The sequence below is a fragment of the Emys orbicularis genome, chromosome 8 (genome assembly GCF_028017835.1).
Source record: "Emys orbicularis isolate rEmyOrb1 chromosome 8, rEmyOrb1.hap1, whole genome shotgun sequence".
In the NCBI taxonomy this organism is placed as follows: Eukaryota; Metazoa; Chordata; order Testudines; family Emydidae; genus Emys; species Emys orbicularis.
In genome coordinates, this window is record NC_088690.1 from 63425714 (window position 1) to 63434838 (window position 9125).

The window sequence follows — 9125 nt, forward strand, 5'->3', positions numbered from 1 at the left end:
TCCCTTTCGAACAGAGAGGGAGAACTTTAACTAGCATAGCTCCTCCATCTCCTTCACAGAAAGCAAGCGGACAGGAAGGGAAGAGCACCGTGGTAAGTCCTGTCTGTGGGCAAAGGTAGCCCCTCAGTTTAATATAGGCTATAATGAAAGTCGCAGGAGATGTATCGGTGACAGCAGATAGGCCCATAAACCTGAGCCTGGGGTCTGAAGGGTCAGAGGCTTTCCTGGCACCCCAGTTGGGTGAAAGAGGCACACAGCCCCAATGCCTGCAACATCCTCCAGGCAGGTATCATCTTCTAGAGATAGACAACCCTTTCCAAGCAGATAGCCACCGCCCGTAGTGTGGCTTGGTCAAGTCACCATTCTAGGAGCCAAGCCCCTTCATTGGTTGAACCAAGCTGTGGTGATGCTCAGTGATCACATTTTAATGTGAGGGATGACAGAGCCCTGGAAGATAATGTGTGCGAAGAGGCGACGGTTTTGAATGTCAGCCAAAGTGCAAGGTTTGCCTGGAATTTTGTGGGGAGTGGAGAGGAAGGTGTGAAATTAGCACAGGCGATACCCATCACCAGCCTCCCCTGGTATAGGAATGTGGGTTCCAGGGGCCGGGCTGCCTGAGCAGAGGTCTCCCTGGTGTATGTTTGAAGAGGACACCTGGGAATCCCAGCACCCTTAACGTATTCATTTCAGGGAAGCAGCATTATTAGCCTCCAACAAAGTACAGTTGGGGGTCCCAGAGTGAATTCAGAGTGGGGAATGCAAACAAATAGGGGAAGTCTATAAGGAAGGGAGAGATCCGAGCTGGGCTCGTGGCTGTCTGTGTTTATTAGAAACGATCTAAATACACATGCCTACTAGGTACAGCTTTCATGCCCCTGGCAAGTTGCCTAAGTGGCCCCATGGTGTCACAAAAGGAAGGCGGTCTCGATTATTAACATTGGATGGCAAAGAGCATCAGAGTAATTCCTAAACATGAGAGAGAGTGAGAGCGCTCCTGATGTTCATTGTGCTGAGAAGGAAATGCAGCTAGCTCTTTCATGGATGTAAGTCAGCACAGCCCCCCTGGAGCTTCTGTTCCCGGTTTCCTATATGACCTTGGGCAAGTCATAGCACCGCTCTGTGCCTCAGTTTCCTCCCCGTCATACAGGGATAATATTTGTCTACCTCTCGGAGACACTGTGAAAATAAATAGATTCACGTTTGCAAAGGTGCTTTGAAATCCACAGCTGGCAGGCATTAAAGAAGGGCAAAGTTTTAGTACTAACATGGATGTTAACTGGAGACCGATGTGAAACTGGAAGCAGCAATGTTGTAGGCTGGATTTATGAATGGACATGTCTACATTGAAGTGGGAGGTGTAATTCCAGCTCAAGGAGATATGCCCATATGAGCTCCGATTGAGCTAGCATGCTAAAAATAGCAGTGTAGCCATTGCGGCAGAAGGGACTAGCTGTCTCGAGTACGGACCTAGGTACACACTTGGGCAGGCAGAGGGGAAATGGCCTGCGCTGTTGTGGCTACACTTCTTTGTTTAGTGTACTACCTTGATCAGAGCTAGGCTGGGTATATCTCCTCGAGGTGGAAACTACACCTCCAGTTCCAGTCAGTCAACATTTGGGTGTTAACTAATCCTCCAGTTCTAGTGCAAATTATCTAAATGCTACATTCATGGCCCTACAGAAGTTTATCTGTGTTGTGCTGCACTGGGTCTGACACAGATATTCAGCAATTGGCACCTGGACCCTTTGCTAGTATGTGTTAAAGAGATATTAGAATAAGCAATTCTGTTAATCCAGTGGTATTCAAAACCCGGAGAAGTGTTTCCTCCTCCAGATTTTTTTTTATGAACTTGTCCCATAGAGAAATGTGCAATATTGGTGCAAGTTGGTATGCCCAGCAATGGGTGCATCTGTGAGCTGGCTACACAAAGGGAATCAGAGAGAGGGTGGAGAGTGTCTGAACTCTGACTTCATAGACATGGTCCATGTGAGCATCTTAGAACCCAGGCTGTGCAAACCTTAATGCAGTATTTAGGATGGAAAAGTAAGTGCTTTTGTTATTGATACAGGGAGCTACAAGAGTATAAGAAAGATTTCCTCAGTCCTAAAGGATTACTTGGACTGTGAGCTCATAGGGAAATTGTCTGTTCATGTGTGTAAAACTCTTTGCACACCAAGGATGTCGTATGAATAAATTACTATAGCAATCATCTGAAATCCATTGGATCATGTCATGTCAATAGTGAGGATCTTGTCTTTGCTCAATGGAGGATACCCTAGAAGAGGAGTAAGAATTAGGGGCCATTCATCCCAAAAAGGAAGTAAGATATTCCCTGGGTTAGGTGATTCAGAAGTGGTTCAGATTCTGAATTTAACTACAGAGTTTAGTAGACCCAGACCCAATGTAATAACTTTGATGTCTCCATGCTCTACGGCTAGACCAGGTGAGACCATGACTTGGGCACAGAGGGAGGTGGAAGAAGAGGGGAAACAGCACAAAGAACAGACTGGTCATCTCCCCAGCAATTGGCCCCTTCTACTTTTGTGGCCATGGTTTCCTGGAAAGCACAGCTGACGGAGGACACAGCGATCTTGCTGCTTGAACGTCATCTTGCCACAAGTCAATGTCCTGGCATTCCAGACTGCCATTAGAGCTAATTGAAAAATGCCATGAATTTTTCTTTGCTCAAAATTTGGCAATATTGTGTGTGTGTGTTGGGGGGAGGGGTTTCCAAAAATCGCAGCGAAAATTTTTTGGCTTTCCAATGAAAAATCAAAACACGTTCAGTTTTCCAGTTCCCCCACTTTCTCTTCCTTCTTTCCTACCCCCTCTCTTCCAGTGGCAAGATGGAAAAAGAGGGAGATATGGAGAAAAGGAGAAAAAAGTTAGCTTTTGAAAACTAAAATAAATGTACACTCTTTTTGCTTCTGATGGAAAACTAAAACAGTTCAAAAGATTTTTTTTTAAAAAAAAGAAAAAAGTCCATTTCCCCATGGCTTCTGTGGAATATTTTTGACTAGCTCCTGAACTTGAATTCACCTTGCTGGGATTTAGTGCAGTGAGCACAAGCAAGGCTGCTTTGACCAAAGTACTTTATTTTCCCCATAACTCTTCACTCAGCCCCACAAAGGAACATCATTTCTATACCAGCCAGGGAAAAACCTCCTTGTTCCCCAAAAAGGATGAGTATGAAGATGTGACAGACTATTCCTCTGTGTTCACACCCTACACTCTGTTGTAATAACGTTTGCATAAGATATGCCTTGTAAGGTATCATTTGAAAGCTCATGATTTGCCAGTCAGTATCGTCCTGATAAAATAAGTGTGGTAACATTGTATGTAAAGTTATAAGATATCCCTGTATGATGTTATTAGCACATGTTCCAAACCCCACAGCCCTGCCCAAACAAAGGTTAGCATACAGGTCTGTCCTAGACAAAGCAATATGTGCACTGCTTAATTTGCATTTAAGCAGTAAACAGAGTCATCAAACAGGGAGGGAAACAAAGAAAGCTCAAACAGATGAGAAAAAACCGACAGGGAACATCCTTCCACACAGATGCTTTGTCTCCTAATGCCCAGCTGGAAATGTTTGTCAAGAGAGGGACTGAAACTATAAAAGGGAGGGACAACCCCCCTTCTCTCTCCCCTGCCCATTGCATTCACTGCCCCTGAAGAGAAAAAGGAAGCAGCCATTGGATTCTGGGGGAGGGGTCCTGACCTGAGAGTTTGGTCAGTAATCTGCTGGAGCATGGGGTGCAAAACGTTGTTTGAATCTAATATAGTTTGTTAAGTTAGGCATTAGTGATGCCTTGTCTTTATTTGACTTGTAACCATCCTGACAGAGCAAGGAGTAATGGTCTCAAGTTGCAGTGGGGGAGGTTTAGGTTGGATATTAGGAAACACTGTTTCACTAGGAGGGTGGTGAAACACTGGAATGGGTTACCTAGGGAGGTGGTGGAATCTCCTTCCTTAGAGGTTTTTAAGGTCAGGCTTGACAAAGCCCTGGCTGGGATGATTTAGTTGGGGATTGGTCCTGCTTTGAGCAGGGGGTTGGACTAGATGACCTCCTGAGGTCCCTTCCAACCCTGATATTCTATGATTCATTTCTGACTGTTAGGCCTCATTACTTCCGTTCTCAGCCTCTCTCCAGAGGGCTAGCCTATGCCAAGCTTGGTTGTGGTTTATGTAATGTAGGTGATTGTTCACTGGGAACTGGACTCAGATTACATAGAGATTGAGATGAAACTATTGTGACAAAGTTCCTCCTCTATCTTGGTGGATCCTGCGCTTATTGGCGGATTTTCCTGCCTCAGAGATTCACCATGTGGGTTGGGGAACAGCCCAGAGACCTTCCCCTCTGGAAGAACCCACAGTCCAGGTCAATTGGGAGGTTTGGGGGGAACCCGGGCCCACCCTCTACTCCGGGTTCCAGCCCAGGGCCCTGTGGACTGCAGCTGTCTATAGTGCCTCCTGTAACTGCTGCATGACAGCTACAACTCCGTGGGCTACTTCCCCATGGCCTCCTCCAAACACCTTCCTTATTCTTACCACAGGACCTTCCTCCTGGTGTCTGATAACGCTTGTGCTCCTCAGTCCTCCAGCAGCACACCCTCTCACTCTCAGCTTCTTGCGCCTCTTACTCCCAGCTCCTCACACTCGCACCACAAACTGAAGTGAGCTCCTTTTTAAAACCCACGTGCCCTGATTAGCCTGCCTTAATTGATTCTAGCAGCTTCTTCTTAATTGGCTCCAGGTGTCCTAATTAGCCTGCCTGCCTTAACTGGTTCTAGCAGGTTCCTGATTACTCTAGTGCAGCCCCTGCTCTGGTCACTCAGGGAACAGAAAACTACTCATCCAGTGACCAGTATATTTGCCCTCTACCAGACTCCTGTACCCCACTGGTCTGGGTCTGTCACATATCCCTCCCCCCTGCTCAACGCCAAGGGGTTGGGCAGCTTGGGACGCCAGACAGTGCACACGTGACAAGCCATCGGCGTTGCCATGACGGCTCCCTGCTCTGTGTTGCACACGGAACTGGAAAGGTTTGGAGGGATAAGAACCATCTGGTCACCCTTGTGTTCTTCTCCTTGTTCTGCTGCATCCACTGAAGAGGGGCATGGTCGGTCACGAGGACAAATCTGCGCCCGAGCAGGTAGTAGCGCAATGTTTCCATGGCCCATTTTACAGCGAGGCATTCTTTCTCCACCACTGCATATTTTTGTTCCCTTGGAAGGAGTTTCCGACTGAGGTCTAGAATTGGGTGTTCCTCCTCCCCAACCATCTGTGATAGAACGGCCCCCAACCCTACTTCCGATGCATCCGTCTGCAGGATAAACTCCTTGGTGAAATCAGGAGCTATCAGTACAGGGTTACTGCAGAGGGCAGTCCGTAGGTCTGTGAATGCTTCCTCTGCTGCGTCAGACCATCTCACCAGATCAGGTCCACAGGCTTTCACTAGGTCTGTCAGGGGGCTTGCCCTTGTGGCAAAGTGGGGGATAAATTGTCGGTAATACCCCACCACACCTAGGAACGCCCGGACTGGTTTCTTGCGACTTGGTCGGGGCCAATTTTGGAGGGCCTCTAACTTGTTCACTTGGGGTTTTACCAGACCTTGTCCCACAAAGTAGCCAAGATATTTGGCCTCTGTAAACCCTACAACGCACTTGGCAGGGTTTGCTGTAAGGCCAGCTCGCCTGAAGGTATCGAGGACTGCCTCCACCTTCTCCAGGTGGGTTTCCCAGTCTGGGGTATGAATGACCACATCGTCCAAGTAGGCAGCAGCATAACTGTTATGCGGGCGTAATAGCTTGTCCATGAGGCGCTGGAAGGTAGCTGGGGCCCCATGTAGTCCAAAAGGGAGGACAGTATATTGAAAAAGACCCTCTGGTGTAGAGAACGCAGTCTTTTCCTTTGCGTCTTCTGCAAGGGGAATCTGCCAGTACCCCTTTGTCAAGTCTAGGGTAGTCAAGTACCGGGCATTACCCAGACGGTCCACTAGCTCATCTATGCGAGGTATGGGGTACGCGTCGAACTGGGATACTTCGTTTAGTTGCCGGAAGTCGTTGCAAAATCTTGTGGTGCCATCAGGTTTGGGCACCAGCACGATTGGGCTGGACCACTGACTGTGGGATTCTTCGATGATCCCCAACTCCAGCATTTTTTTTACTTCTGCTTTTATTTCCTCCCTTTTTGCCGCTGGCACCTGTTAGGGCCTCATTGTTACTCTGGCCCCAGGGTTCGTGACGATGTGGTGATATGTCTCGGTTGTTCGACCCGGTTTTGTCGAGAACACATCTTGGTTCCGGAAGATCATCTCAGATACCTCATTCTTCTGGTCTGGTGTTAAATCAGGAGACACACTCACCCGTTTGGAAGGCTTGTTTTCCTGGGTTAGGTCTTTTTGGACCGTTGTGCATGCCTCTTGTGCATGCCAGGGTTTCAGAAGGTTAATGTGATAAATCTGTTCTTGTTTTCTGCGTCCTGGCTGCTGCACCTTGTAGGTTACTTCCCCCATGGGTTCAACCACCTCATAGGGCCCCTGCCATTGGGCCAGAAGCTTGCTTTCTGCCGTGGGTACCAACACCATAACCCGATCCCCTGGTTGGAACTGTCGCACTTTTGCCTGGCGATTGTAATGGGTTCGCTGGGCCTCCTATGCCTTCTCCAAATGTTCCCGTACAATAGGGGTAACCCGGGCTATCCGGTCTCGCATCTGCATTACATGCTCTATTATATTTCTCCCCTCATTGGGTTCCTCTTCCCAGATCTCTTTGGCGATATCTAGTATGCCACGGGGGTGACGCCCGTATAATAACTCGAAGGGGGAAAACCCAGTTGAGGCCTGAGGTACCTCCCGGATAGCGAACATAAGGTAGGGTAGTAGGGTGTCCCAATCCTTCCCGTCCCGACTTACCACCTTCCTTATCATAGCCTTGAGGGTTCGGTTAAACCTTTCTACCAACCCATCAGTCTGCGGATGGTAGACCGAAGTTCTCAAGGTATGTATATGGAGCAGCGTACAGAGGTCCTTCATTAGCTTCGACATAAATGGGGTTCCTTGGTCTGTTAATATCTCCTTCGGTAGCCCCATTCGGGCAAAGATCCCCACCAGCTCTTTGGCTATAGTTTTAGAGGCCGTGTTCCACGGGGGGACGGCTTCTGGGTAGCGAGTAGCATAGTCCAAAACAACAAGTATATATTGGTGGCCCCGAGCTGTCTTCTCCAGGGGTCCCACTAGGTCCATGGCTATTCGCTCGAAGGGGACCTCTATGATGGGAAGGGGTACTAAAGGTGCCCTCAAGTGAGGACGGGGACTGTGCAGCTGACACTCCGGGCAGGAGACACAGTACCTCCACACTTCTTCATGTACTCCGGGCCAGAAGAACCGTCGTAGGACTCGTGCCAGGGTCTTCTCTACCCCCAAATGCCCCCCAAAAAGATGACTATGAGCAAGACTTAATACAGCGTTCTGGTGTTTTTAAGGTACTAGGATCTGCTGTACCTTCTGCCCCTGTACTGGTGCAACCCGGAATAAGAGATCCTTCTTCATTATGAAGTAGGGTCCTGGTCCCTGGGTTTTCCCTTCCACGGGGACCCCATCTATTTCAGTCACCTCCTTCCTAATGTTGTCATACCTTGGGTTTTCTGCCTGGTCCCGTCCAAAATTTCCTCTCCCGGGGCTAATCTGCCCAAGATCTAGGGGCCCAGTCTCTGTTGCCTCTACTGGTTCAGAAGCATTAGGGTGGGGGTCAGACTCAGGTGCTTCTCCCTCCTGCGTGGCCTCCTTTTCAGCTGCGCGGGTCCACCTACCTACAAGAGCGACACTCTGGCTTTGGGTCAGTATTCGGGTTCCCAAGGCCTTAGCTGCTCTTCTTTCCCTTTTTGTCTTTCTACCCCGTCTGGGAGTGGAGAACAAATCTGGGGATATTTCAGAGAAGATTGGGGGTTGACAGTCTGCTGTGGATGCCTCACCAATTTTAGGGTCCCCATCTTTCTCCAATCACCTTACTGGGAGTAAGTTTCCAAACCCTGGGAAGTCCCTCCCTATGAGCACCAGGTATGGGAGTTTAGGGACTACACCTGCTGCTACCTCAGTAGTGTTCCCTTGGATCTCGATTTTTACTGGGATGGTGGGGTAGTAACTAACTGTCCCATGGACACATGTTATCCCTATATGTTTAGCCTGTAGCAGCTGACTACGCTTCCCGAGCTTCCCTGAGATAAGCGTGATAGCACTCCCCGAATCAACCAGTGCCGTGGTCCCTACCCCATTTAGTTTCACTGGTCTGGTATAATATGTGGGGTTAGTGAGACCCCCACAAGGTGGATTAGGGAGCATGGATCTGCCCAGTTCCCCAGGTTACACTGCATAGGTTCCTCAGCATTGGGACACTGTGCAGCTATGTGTCCCCACTCCCCGCAGGCATAACATCTGTATGGAGCCCTAGGCGTTCCCCGGTCTCTTGGTTTGGACAGTCTAACATCACGATCCTCTTCTCCCTCAGTGCTCCGACTCTTTGTGGCCTCTGATGGGCCTTCAGCCTCTCTCTTTTTCCACCTGGGCCCTCCTGGTGGCCCAGTCACCCGAACTTTAGGGCTTGGTGCTGCTAGTTTAACCCGGGGTGCCTCTTCCTTAACTGGTTGGGTCAGCTCCCTCGCTGTCCTTCGCCTCTCTACCAGGGCAACAACCTCGTCATAGGTGGCGGGTTCGTTCTGGCTTACCCAGGCACGAAGGTCTGGCGGTAGTCCCCTCATGTATCGGTCGATGACCAGAACCTCTAGTATCTCTTCCGGACTCCGGGACTCTGTTTGCAACCACTTTCGTGCGAGATGGATGAGGTTATACAATTGGGACTACGGGGTTTTGTCTTCCTGGTACCTCCAACCGTGATACCGCTGGGCCTGCACTGCGGTCGTTACCCCAGATCTGGCCAGGATCTCTGCTTTCAGCTGGGGGTAGTCTGCTGCAGCCTCTTCAGGCAGATCATGGTAGGCCTTCTGGGCCTCCCCACACAGGAATGGGGCAAGGATGCCAGACCACTGATCTCGAGGCCAGGCCTCCCGTAGGGCTGTCCTCTCAAAGGCCAGAAGGTATGCCTCTATGTTATCCTCCCGCGTCATTT